This window comes from Lissotriton vulgaris, chromosome 4_1 (assembly GCF_964263255.1).
Source record: "Lissotriton vulgaris chromosome 4_1, aLisVul1.2, whole genome shotgun sequence".
NCBI lineage: Eukaryota > Metazoa > Chordata > Amphibia > Caudata > Salamandridae > Lissotriton > Lissotriton vulgaris.
Genome location: NC_141691.1, coordinates 1,832,678,539 through 1,832,691,800, shown reverse-complemented (window position 1 = coordinate 1,832,691,800; position 13,262 = coordinate 1,832,678,539).

The following is a 13,262-nucleotide window of genomic DNA, read 5'->3' as shown; positions in this document are numbered from 1 at the left end:
TGGTCCGGCAACCCGCCCTCGAGTCACCTCTTTCCCAATCTTTACCTGTACCACCGCTGTATTTTGGAGGACCGACAGTTGGTTCTTACAATGTGCCTTACCCTGAAAATTCCCCACTGGAATGCGGAAACCATATGAAAACCCGTCTCGCAACACCCCGGCGGAGACATGATCCGGGTATTCATTGAGCCAAGGAATCATTGCCATGGTATCAACCGGGGTAGGTAAAGGCGCCCCTCGGGCTATTTCAGACCTGTTTGGCGCTTCCCCTACCACCGTTATCTCCCGTTTTGGCTCTGCACATGGTCTCAGGATGCGAGGACTGTCCACACACCCCACAATCGTGCCTAAACTTGCATGACCCCTGAGGCCTTGTACATTTTCCCCTATTAAAATTCCAACAGATCCCTTTTTTACCTGCGTTGCCACTCGGCTTCGAGTGATGCTCGTTACCTGCCCCCGTCCGAAAGGGCGTCCCAGACGAATGGCGGGAAAACTCACCCCCGCTACCCCCCGACAATGGTGCCTTTAACATGCCTGAATTCTCCATCTTTTGCCAAGAAATGGAATCGTAACAATCCCAGGTCAAAGCTGGGTCGTGCTCCTTGGCCTTCCGAAAAACATTATCATAGCAAAACCACTGATTGCCCTCATATGATTGAGAATACTCCATGATACGTGTCTGATATATGGGCAACTCGGTCAACAACTCAGGCCTTCGTTCCCCCATAATTGAAGTGAATATGCCAAACGCTCTGCCCCAGGTACCTATGTTCTCATCGACCTTAAAGGCGGCCATCTTTGCGCGCCAAACACTCGGATGCAGAAACTCTTTTTGACCCTTCACATGCTCGATCTCGTAGTGATCGGTAAGCAAAGAAAACATGTTTACATACTTATCAGCCCAAATCTTTTCCTTGACTTCAATTGGAATATGCTGGGCCACTTTCTCCCTCCGTGAGGGTACAGACCCCTCCCCCGCAATCGGCAGTAGCCGCTTACCTAAATTAGAAGCTGTAGTCGCTGCCGAACTCGTGCCCGCTGCGGTTTCACCCACCGGAACCTGTGGGGGAACAGAAGATGATGCCTTCGCAGCCTCTCTAGATTCTCACAGTTGCCTCATTACTGCCCTGGCGTCATCTGCCGTGGTGCCCTCACTATCTTTCCCCAACCACGCTGCCAGTTGTGCAGCCAACTCGGGAGGCATATCCTCCCCGTTCACAGGGGTGACTACGACGGGGATCGGTTGCCCTTCCTTCGGAACCGAGATTGGCTCCTCAATCGGTGTATCGGGAACCGGGGCCTCTCCCCCAGATGCCCCCCTCTTGGACCTCTTGCCTCTACCGCTGGGGACTACACCCGGCAATGCTGGCCCGATGATGCGCTTCGGGCCTCCTGCCCCGTTCATTGCCGCCATCTGCTTCTTCATCTCGGCCATATCCTTTACGAGCATGCGGAGCATCTGATCGGTACCGACCCGCTTTCCGACCTTCTTGCTCGGCATTCTGCAACGAAGATATCTGAAAGAACAAGGACAAAATTACAACGCTCAAAATTGGCTCTTCGTTCCGTCTCGAGCTCACGTGCAGCGGGGAGGTGCAGCTTCCGAGCACAGGAACAAGAGGATGCTTCCTTGGCTTGTTGCTCCTTTTATCCTTCTTCGGGCGGGCGTAAACCCGCCTCCGCCCACCTCCGGGGGCGTGGCTGGCGGCTTCAGTGTCTAGTACAACCCACTCTAGGGTGGGAAAAAGCACGCCCCGGCTACGCCGCTTCGGGCATACCAGCCGAGACTCGCCTCCCGCCCAAGATGGCTTCCCGGGGGGATCGGGGTACTCCACCATACGTTCGGGGGGACCGAGTGGTCGCCCCTTTCCATTCACATTACACAATGATTGAAAAATAGTGATCTGTCATTCTGTCGCTAAACCATAGAGAATTGTACAACTTCATTACAAATTGAGTAAGAATCCCCTTTCATTAAAATTGCAGGTCCATCATTAAAGGTATAAATCTTACATCTCTTTAAAATCATCATTCTCTTCCCCTTTTGTTTGGTGCTTCTGAGAAGATAAATATAATTTTTATCTTCGGGATATATTATGTCATGAGAGATGTATGATATCTGTCTTGAAAGAGTGAATATGGAGTGATTGTTTTACCCAATTATTGGGTAGGAACTGTATGCTGCGGTAAGTGTGTATGATATATTAAACAATTATATCAACTTAAAGGGTTAGAGACTATGGGCCAGATGTAGGTAAATCTAATTTACCGACTCATAAATACCAAATTCTACCGATTCGGTATTTATGAATCGGTAAATTAGAAGGAGGGAGATGTAGGTAATTTTTTATTTTGATTTACCGATTCGGTAAATACCGAATAGGTATTCCCCATTGATTCCTATGGGCTTTGGAGCCCATAGGAATCAATGGGAAATACCGATTTGGTATTTACCGAATCGGTAAATACCGAATCCAGCAAGGGTGCAGGGGGTGTCACTTTGACACCCTCTAGCACCCCAAGTGCAGGCTTGTGTGCCATGTGGCACACAGACATGCCCTAAGGGCATGTCTGTGTGTCACATGGCACAGGTGTGTATGCACAGATGTGCATGCACACCTGGATTCAGTATTTTACCACGCAATAGGATTGGGTGGTAAAATACCGACTCTTAAGGGCCTGTGGCACTCTGTGGAGTGCCACCTACATCTTGATTTACCGAATCGGTAAAATTACTGATTTGGTATTTTACAGAATCTGTAAATTTACCAATTCGGTAAATTTACCGATTCTGTAAATTAATGGCCCCTACATCTCAATCACCAATTACCGGTCAGTAACGGCCAAAGTCGGCCGTTACCGACCGGTAATCGGCGACCTACATCTGGCCCTAGATTGGCTTAGATTCCTTCTGAGAGTGATTTAATGTAAAATATTTATTTCAGATAAGTAGACAAAATTTTAGAGAATGATATTGCACATGTTTTTAGTTGGTGCAATTCTTTTTTACTTCGAGTGGGCTTGCGCATATGGCCGTGTTTTTTGAATGGAGAAAGTGAGTGAATATTGCTTCAGCTAAGGAAGTGTTATGTTGTATGTTATAGGCACACATGAATGTATGATGTAATTGTTAGTGTGAGTGTGTTTTGAAAGCAGGTAAGGTATATTTCGAAACATAAGTGTTTGTTTCTATAGGATTTAGGGCTTATGCAATCATATCTAAGCAACACTCATTTTAGTTGCGATCGTTGAGAGTGACTGGAGTTCTGGAGCTGCATTTAAAAGAATAGTAGGAGAGGGATTTTTGATACGTTATAATATTTAGGGAGGAATATATTATGAATGTGGTTAATATATCTGATTAGGGTGCAAGTGAGACTAGTCAGGAAAATACAGGAAGGAGAATTTTAACAGAAGAAGTGAAGTAGACAGTACAAGAAACAGTTAAATCTGTTCCAAGTATAAACAAATCTTGTCGATTTTGAAGAGAAATATCATTCAATTTCAGAAGGAGAAGGAAGAACAAATAGAGGCCTAGATGGTAAATTTAGTCAAAAAAGAAGATATTTAGGCCATGATTCTGACAGGATGGGAGCCCAAATGAACTTACTTAGAGTGAGTGCCCAATGGGACATGCTAGGTAGACAGAATATCTCTGAAAATGAGGAGGTCCATTTGAACATTTTAGAGCATACTGAAGAAGGAATGGGTGAATATGATATGAATGAATATGTTTAGGATCTAAACTGTAAGGATTGTCTACATGATGAGTTTGGGTACAATGTCAACATTGAAATTAAAATTGAAAAGGCAGTAGAAGACCCCTTGGGAGCATATAGCAGATTACACTGACTTCTTGGAAAGAAAGCCCCTGGAAAAGGAGGTAAGGAATATTATGAGAGCTGAATGTTTACAATCAGTAATTGAACTGTGTCATCCACATTTGGACCATCGTATCCTGCTTTTCGTGAGAATAGAACTTGATCATCTAAAACCTGTGTCATTACTCATTAAAGTGTATGGTGGACTTTTAAAAGATTTTACATGACAACTTGGACATATTTTTTTGTTGTTTTTTACCCTATGCTCCCCACCCAGAGACCTACCAAGACCCCTCCCTCCTCCCACCCCTGTGCTCCTCTTGAGAACCCCTGCTATTCCTCCAATGGCCCTACCTTGGCCTTTGAGGCATCCCTCGTTCGGCACAAATGTTGCTTCATTAAAACTCATGAATAGCAGCTAAATATTGTTTTTTATATTTCCTATATGTTAATTGAAGATAGATTTTCCAATATCTCCTAATAATCTTATCCTAAAGACTCGAGATGAAGAAAACATTCTTTCCCCTTTAGTTTTTAGTTTCTTTATCAAACCATTAATTCACTGCTTTTTTCTGTGATATGCTGCAGAAGTGCTTCTGCGTCCTCCACCCGTCTAAATGTATGCATTTTATTTTTAAACATCACTTTTAGAGTGGCTGGGAATTTGCGTTGCGCTGTTGCTCCCAACTGGTTAAATGGTTCTAATAGCTTAACCAGCTCCCACTGTTTGGATGCAGTTATGGAGGAGACATCAGAGCGAATCTGAAAAGTAAACCCTTCTGCACTTAATGTATTCATTTTTAAAGCCTTATTTAAAATTTCATCTTTTAAATTATATGTCAAGAAATGGATCAAAATCTTCCTAGGTCTCTTCTTGTTCGGGTTGAGCCTAAAAGGATCCCTATGGACTCTTTGAATGTGAGCACATAGAGCTTGTTCTGACCATTCAATGTTAATTGTTTGCTTGATTAGTTTAACAACAAACTCTTTTATATTATCTCCTTCGACTCCCTCCGGCACTTTAAGTAAACGTAAATTATTCCTTTGTTGAGCATTTTCAATGGATTCTAGTTTGTCCTGAAAATTGCTCTCTTGTTCTTTTATTTAAACAAGGTCTTTCACATTTTTGTCCAGTTTTCTTGTTAGCTCGACCACCGTCGTTTCCAATGCTTCTGCTCTGGCTGTTAGTGAATCTAACGTATCTTCCATTTTTTCGCAGAAGACTTCGATTTCAGCTTGATTCTTCTCTGAGACCTGGAATCTGTTCCTCATCTCGCTGGTCAGAGCCTGCCAGAGCTATAAAGTTGTCCTCTGAGTGTTTAAACTGCTAGCTCCTTCACTTGATGTTTCCTGTTGTTTATTCTCCTTTTCCTTTCTCCCTTCTTGAGAATCAACTGAAGGGGCCCCATCTTTTCCCAAGTCTGATGTGTTGTCAGTTGTCTCTTGCATCCTACGACCTCCTGTTCCTTGCTCTGCAGACAGATCTGCTAATGGCTGATACTGATTATGTATTGATATGCCTTCAGAATATTGAGGGAGCCCGATTGTATCACCCAAATTACCTCTAGTACTATCTTTAGACATGCTCCCTGTTGGTTTGAGTATTAATGTACTAGGCACTGTCTTAAAGTAATCTCTTAGTGAGGGCGTATTATTTATTCTTTTTACCTCTTCCTGATTTGGTGTCTCTGCTTTTTTCTTTGCATTAGATTTCAATTTTTGTTTTACCGAACCTATCTTTGACTGAGTCTCGTGATTAGGGAATAAGCTGGCTTGATGAGCCTTGCGGGCTGTCGCGCTGAAATCAGCTATTTCCAGATGTATTGACCCAGGAAGTAAATCCTGTCCTGAGCTCCTCAAAACATAACGTGGTGGTATCTTGCCAGATAACCCCCTCTTTTTCACTAATGACCCCCTCTTGGCCCGGGCCTCCCGCTTGTTCCACAGGTAATATAGATGCAGCACTTACTTTCTGTTTTAAACATGCGCGGACATTGATATCTACCTCTTCGCACAGGGTGTCTTTTAACCCACTTCTCCTTGTGAGCTGATTATTTGTGCACTTTTCAGGGCTCCTTTGTGTTCCTCCTCTCCCCCTACCGCCGTAGATGGGGAGCATTGCTGCCGCTCTCTGCCCCGATGCAGCTGCAGAGCTGCCTGAGACCAGAGAGCAACCTGCTCCTCCTGAGTCTCTCCCGCTCGCACCCCCTGGGAAGGCACAGCGTCCGGGGCAGCCACCACAAGCCCTGCCACCTCTACCACAAGTCAGAGAAAACACACTTGAGAAATGCGTCCAGCACGTCCGTTGAAAGAGAAACGCACGCAGCCCGCGTCGCCGCCAACAAGCACAATACTCAGGCGGAGACGGAGACCTGCCCTCAGCTCGGTAAAAAACTCTTGCCAATTTCCTCGCTTTCTCTCTGCCATTATTGTATTTCCATCTTCATTCCAATTAAAACATGACAGCAGCTTTTCAAAATCGTGTCCGGGTACATGCTTTCAGCTTTTAGAGCGAAATATGCGGAAAAGTCATCCCGACCTTTGGAGCCTCACAACCAGCTAACCGCCGGCCGCCATGATCCCCTCTCCACTCATTTATCTGACCATGCTGCTGTGACATTAGCATTGAGACTTCCTAGTAAGCCAATAAGTTAAAGATGGACGTTAGATCGAGCTATCTTGTTCGAGGAGGAAATAGTAGAAAGACTAGTTGTTGAAACTAATGTCTTTTTCTCACAAAATATTGATAGCACTCCCATAGAAATGGTATGGGATGCCTAAAAGACTTTTGTAAGAGGCTGTATAAATTCTATTCAGTATGCCAGACAGAAGACATATAAAACAGAGATAAAAGAAATAGAGGATATAATTCAAGAAATAGAACAAAACCTAATGGCTCAAGGAGGAAGTATAGATAGGGGCATTACTGACAGACTACTATCCTATAGAATAGCCTTGGCAGGGGTATTGGATGCGAGATTGCAGAAGAGGTGGGAGGCCAGTAAAAGGGTGCACTTTCAATGGCTGTAGTAAACTTCTTGCGTGGAAAACTAAGCAAGAAATAGCAAGGAGAAATATAAGAGAAGTAGTATGTAATGTCACAGGAAAAGTGTGCCAGGATCCGGCAGATATCAAAGTAGCCTTTCAAAAGCATTTTGAGAAAATTTATAGAGAGGAGCTCATTCCTCAGGATGGCATAATAGAACCCTGGCTTCAGAGTTATCCTTCAGAAACAGCCAGTGATGAGCTCTTCAGCAATAATAATAAACCCATATCCCAGTTTGAGATTGAGAAGGCAATAGAGATGTGTAAGAAAGACAAGGCGCCAGGGCCAGATGATCTTACAGCTGAGCTTTATAAATCTTTGGCAGAAGTTCTGATCCCAATAATGGATAAGTTGTTTGATAATGGTGGGAATATGCCTCCCTCATGGGATGAGGCTACGGTAGCATTGATTTTAAAGCCAACTACGCCGCTGAACCAGTGTGACTCATATAGACCAATCTCTCTGCTTAACCTTGAGTATAAGATCTTTGTCAAGGTTTTAGCAGAGAGGTTGAATGGTATTATGAGTGGTTTGTTGCATCAGGACTAAAAGGGTTTTGTTAGAGGAAGAGGTATTCAAGATCTACCCTATAACTTGTTTGGCGCTATCGATCTTGCAACTGCTTACAAATTACCATTAGCCGTTATCACGCTGGATACCACCAAAGCGTTTGATCGTGTCAATAGGACCTATTTGATTAAAGTATTCGAGAAATCAAACCTGGGGGGGAATTTTTGTAGGGTTATTTGAGCCATTTATCATGTACCAATAGTTAGAATTTTGATAAAAAGGTAATCTTTCCTCTTCAATACAAGTGCAAAGAGGCACAAGGCAGGCCTTTCACCAATGTTATTTCATTTATATATAGAGTCCTTTTCAGAAAGGATAAGGAGACACCAGCATATTCTCCCGTTTAGTTTCGGTAACTGGGAAAAAAGATTTCATTATATGCTGATGATATCATGGTAAACACATCAGATCTCGAGAAAAACATTCCTATTATATACAGTTTAGCTGAGCAGTTTGGCAATATTTCAGGATCTGAGGTAAACAAATCAAAAACTGAGTGTATGGCCTGGAATTACACAGTCTGTTCCCTTCAACTAAAAAAAGAAATGAGATACTTAGATATAAAAATTACTCAGGACATTAATGAAATACCCAACACAAATCTACGCAAAATAGAGAAAGAAATTTCTGATTCTCTAAAAAGTGGGGCATATTTACCCCTAACGTGTATAGGTAGAGTCATTCTAGTAAAAATTATGCTCTTACCTAAATTGATTTTTATTTTTCAAAATATACCGCTAGCCTTCAAAGAAGAACGCTTGAGGAAAATTCAGTCAAATATTAATTCATTTATATGGGCTTCTACAGGGACTAGAATTTCCTTGAAGAAACTTTGGAGAAGGAAAAATAAGGGGGGGAGCTAAGTGCGCTGGATATATATGCTTGGGTCTCCCTAATGAAGGCTGGTAAGACGCGGATGAATGACCCTAATTCTTCAGACATAGGAATAATGTTCAGGGAAATGCTGCCAGACCCAAAAGGAGCGGAATATGCTTACATTGATAAATTTAGAGATCCTCGCTTCTTTAAGAAAGTCCGACTGAAAACTTTAAGGGATTTAGCAATCACTTGGAGCAAAATTGGAAAGATTTTAAAAATCAGCTATTATAGCGCCTATATGGGACACGCCTGGCTCACCTAAGTGGACTAGAGACTCACTAGCAACACCATTAAAATTGGCTGGTGTAAACCGCTGGGAACAACTTATTCCAGAGGGAATTCTGTTACCCTGGGAAAATCTAAAGTTTATAACGGATAATCAACTATCAAAATTAAAATATTTACAGATAAAAAGCTGGTCCCAAGTGGTTGGTATTTCAGTTTTATTTATAAATGAGTTTGAGAATGCTCTGAGATCGACACAATGAAGAAAGAGGTGGCAAACTTTTACTGGCTCCTGATGGATCTGGCAGACGGGGACTTTATCCTTCCAGTACAGCTGTGGGGCGAGTGCTTGTCCGGTGTCAGTACAAAAGATATATGGCAAGTATCTTTTGATTTTCTATATTCTACAGTCCAAGATGCCAATTTAAGCAGGAATTATCTTTTTTCTCTTCACAGAGTATATTGGTCTCCTCACAAATTATCAAAGTTTGCTAAATGTACCATTCCATGCTGACCAAAATGCCGAAAGGATAAAGTTAACGATGAGCATATTTTTATAAGCTTACCTAGCTTACAGCAATTTTGGGGTCTGGTAATAAAAGGTATGGAAGATATATTTGCGTTTTATATTCAGGTGAGCATTTCCTTAATATTTTTGGCCGATTTCCCGAATCATAATTTGATGTAATTAGATATCAATAAGTTATGTTTTTATCTCATCCTATTTACACGCAGAGAGATTTGCAAATGTTGGATCAAATGTACCCCTCCGATTTATCTAGATTGGCTTAACTCTATAAAATATTTAATGAAATTGGATATAGCCACATGCAAAGAAAATATTAAGAAGAGGGCTTTTTGGACACCATGTATAGAATGGATGGATAATGTTTGAATTAGGGGTATGTTTGTCCAATGATTATGCCTCTACATGGAATTACTTCACCACTCGGGTCAGTTCTGAGGTCCACAGATAGAAGAAGAGAACAGACAAATCACAAGAGGTTCTGCCTCAAGTGCATACCATTAAAATGAGTGCTCTCGCACTGGTCCCATCAGACAGGGGGGACAGCAGAGGTAATCAAGCTGCTCTGGTAAGATTTAATGGCGTATGAGGACAAAAAAAAGCAATGTTTTTATGCTGGGGAAGGTTGGGTGTGGTATTAAAATCTGGCGATTTGTAAAATTCTTAGGTGTTTAGGAAATGTTCTTTTAGACATATTGAGCATGTTTTAAACTGTACATTCAAAGACTTTGAAAATGCATAATTCTAGCCTCCTACCTTGCCATAACATCTTGGGTCTCATAGGTTTTTCCTCATAGAGAATCATTGTTTTATTAAAGACAAGCAGGCTAGCATAATGCCTTCTACCCTTGGAGGGAGGTTTACACAGTTCTAAAATAAGTTTTATTGTTGTAAAGTTTTTTAAGTTGGAAGACTTTGTAATATAGTTTGTTTCTGGAGGAGGTTTACACAGTTCTAAAATAAGTTTTATTGTTGTAAAGTTTTTTAAGTTGGAAGACTTTGTAATATAGTTTATTTCTGTGGAGAAGTGTGGCTCAATGGTTAGAGCGGAAGACCCTGATGTAGAGGTCTAGCCCGGGACCAGGGTTCAATTCCCCACCTCGGTGGGTCTTGGGCTCAAATTTCCACTGACCTGATAATTCTAGCCTTGGTGCCTATTCTAATCATAGAGTGCAACTCTGGGCAATAGCTTGCTTAATCTCCACAACAGCCCCCACAACGCTAAGGATGCCTGGCCTTCGCCCAGGAGTGGACGCCTCACAGGGAAAGCCAGGATGGGTTCCACAGCGGTATTCGTACAAGTGCCTTGAGACCCTTGCAGGTGAGTAGTGCGCTATACAAGTATCAATTTTTTAAGTTACAATTTTTCTTTCTTTTTTTTTTTTTTTTTTAATCCTCATCTGCCCGACACTCGTTCCATAGATGCAAAGAAAACACACCAACCACCTCACTGCCATTGGGAGCAAGGCCCTGGTAATTGAGCCGCTTCGCGAACTAGGCAGAACTTATTACGAGTTGGCGGGAGATATGATGCACCTTGTTAACGCTCCTCTAGGCAATTTCATGCCTGTTTGACCAGTAGGTAAATAACGGAGTCAGGGCAAACCACTATACTGAGCCATGGAGTAGATGGGCATAATCATCGGATCTTTGGGGGGAAAAAAAAACCAACAAAAAAAAAACCCCAACGGGCCGAGAAAAAAAGCTTCACTTCCAATCTATCAAAAGTTTCCAAAATGTGAGGCACTGGGTTCTACAGGATCTATTCAAGTCTATCTTGGATGTTTCATAGAGTGACATTAGCCAAGCGGAGTGTGCGGGGGGGATGGTATCCACCCAATGTATACATATCTGCCGTCTTGCCAGAAGGATGGCATAGAATAAGAAGAACCGCGCTGCCCCGATGATGTTCTGATCAAAGCCAAAAATGACTAATGATAGTGTTAGAGGAATGTTGGTCTTGAGAATTGAATCTAGAGTGACTTTAACTCTTTCCAATAAGCGATTATGTGAGGGCATTCCCAAAACATGTGGGTATCTGAGGCTGCTGGAAGTTGACATTTGTTACAACATTTGCCATCCTGATATTCAGATAGACGTAAAGGGGAGAGATATGCCCGGTGTAAAGTGAACAGATGGTTTTGTCTCAGCCAGACGGGTTAAACAAGTTTATACAAAAGAGAGAAGGATTTTATCCACAAATCCTCGTCCAATGACACGATTTCACTTGCCCATAGCTCCATTGGGAGGTTGAAATCCCCATCTATCTCCTCCAAGATGGACCAGTACCAAAAAGCAACCTCCTTACCTCCTGTCTGTTTTTCGACTAGGTGCTGTTTGCTAATATGGTCCCAATATTAGAATTTTTCCTAATTAGTTCTCTGGCCCAACTGCTGATTTGGATGTACTTGAATCTTGACAAAGTTGGCCCTACTTTCTCCTTAAGCTCCTCCCACTCTATCAAGATACCTCCAGATACCAGTTCACCCCATCTTGAGAGCCCAGCTTCAATTAGGGGGGCTGACAGGGAGTCTTGCAAACACAGTGGGAGCCCAGGTGAGTCTCATATCTGAGGATAGTTGGAAAAATATGCCAGCCCCACTCTACGTTTAATTTGCGCCCATGACTTCAATAGTGTTAAAAGAGTCTTAAGCCTCACCTTTTTAAAAAACTTTCGGTCTCCAAACTTAAATAGAAACCCATCTAGCGGGAGGTTTGCCCCACCAGCATTGCCTTAAACAATCTCCCATTTGAAGAGATATCTGGTGACTTCAAGAGCATTCTTGTGTGGGAAAGCTGGAATGCCCAAGAATAGTACTGCAAGTCTTGCAGGGCAAGCCCTCCTTTTTCCCTCCTCCTCCTTAGTTTTTTCCAGGCCAACCTTGTAGCCTTATTGCCCCAAATGAAAGAATTAATTTCTTGCTGACATTTATGAAGTTGCTTAGAGTCGAAAGCCAAAGGGATGGAATTAAAAATGAAAGTCAGTTTCGGAAGGATAGACATTTTCACTATATTGACTTTCCCAAAAATGGACAATCGAAGACCCGCCCAGGATTTCAATAGGGCCCTACATTCTCGGAAGACCAGATCTAAGTTAGCCTTAGCTAGGGTGTCAATATCTTGCGTGATTTTAACTCCGAGGTAACGAATTCAGGGTGTCACCACAACGCTTGGGTTAGCAATGTTCCACGTCATGAGCTCCGTCTTCTCAGCGTTGATATCATAGCCCGATATATTTCCAAATTCTTTGGCCTTTTCAACCACTATGGGGAAGGCAGTTGCTGGGTCACTGGTGTAGATTACTATATCATCGGCGTAGAGCCCAACCCTTCTTTCCCAACCACCATATTCAAATGAGGAGATTCTTGGATCATCCCTAAAGGATTGTGCAAGTGGTTCAATATAGATATTAAAAAGTAGGGGGAATAGGGGGCACCCCTGTCTTGTTCCCCTACTAATCTGAAAGGGCTGGGTACATGAACCGTTTACCAAAATGCTTGCACTGGGATTAGCATACAACAGACCTATAGCCCTCCGAAAATTAGGCCCAATTGCAAATTTCCTCATGACTTCAGCTAGATATGACCAGTTTACTCTGTCGAACGCTTTTGTTGCGTCGTTGGTCATAATGGCCAAAGGAAGGGAGAAAGTTGAGGCAATATCTACTGCCCCGATTAGGTCATAAGTAAGGTGGGAGAGCTGTCTACCTCGAATGAAGCCCTTCTGGTCAGTGTGGATTATTGAGCCAACTTCGTGTCCCAGCCGAGTCGCCAACACAGCCGCAAAGAGCCTATAATCGATATTTAAAAGCGAAATTGGCCTATAAGAGCCACATTTGGCCGGATCTTTCCTGGGTTTCGGAATCAAGACGATTGTTGCCTCCCCCCATGATTTAGGTGGGGTGGCTCCTTTGACTAAGATATCATTAAAGAGTCTAGTAAGTACTGAGACTATTTCGAGTGCCAAGACCGAAGTAACTCACCGGGAAGACCGTCGGGGCCTGACGCCTTACCCCGCTTCACCTTTTTAATAGCTTCGCTCACCTCTTCCTCCAAGATTGGTCTGTCAAGCCGGTCACTTTGTTCCGGGGTGAGAGTGGGAAGAATTATCTTCTCTAACCATCTGAGCTTAGACATCGGGTCATCCGAGATCTCCTCCTTATAGATTTGCTGGAAAAACTTGAGAAATGCTT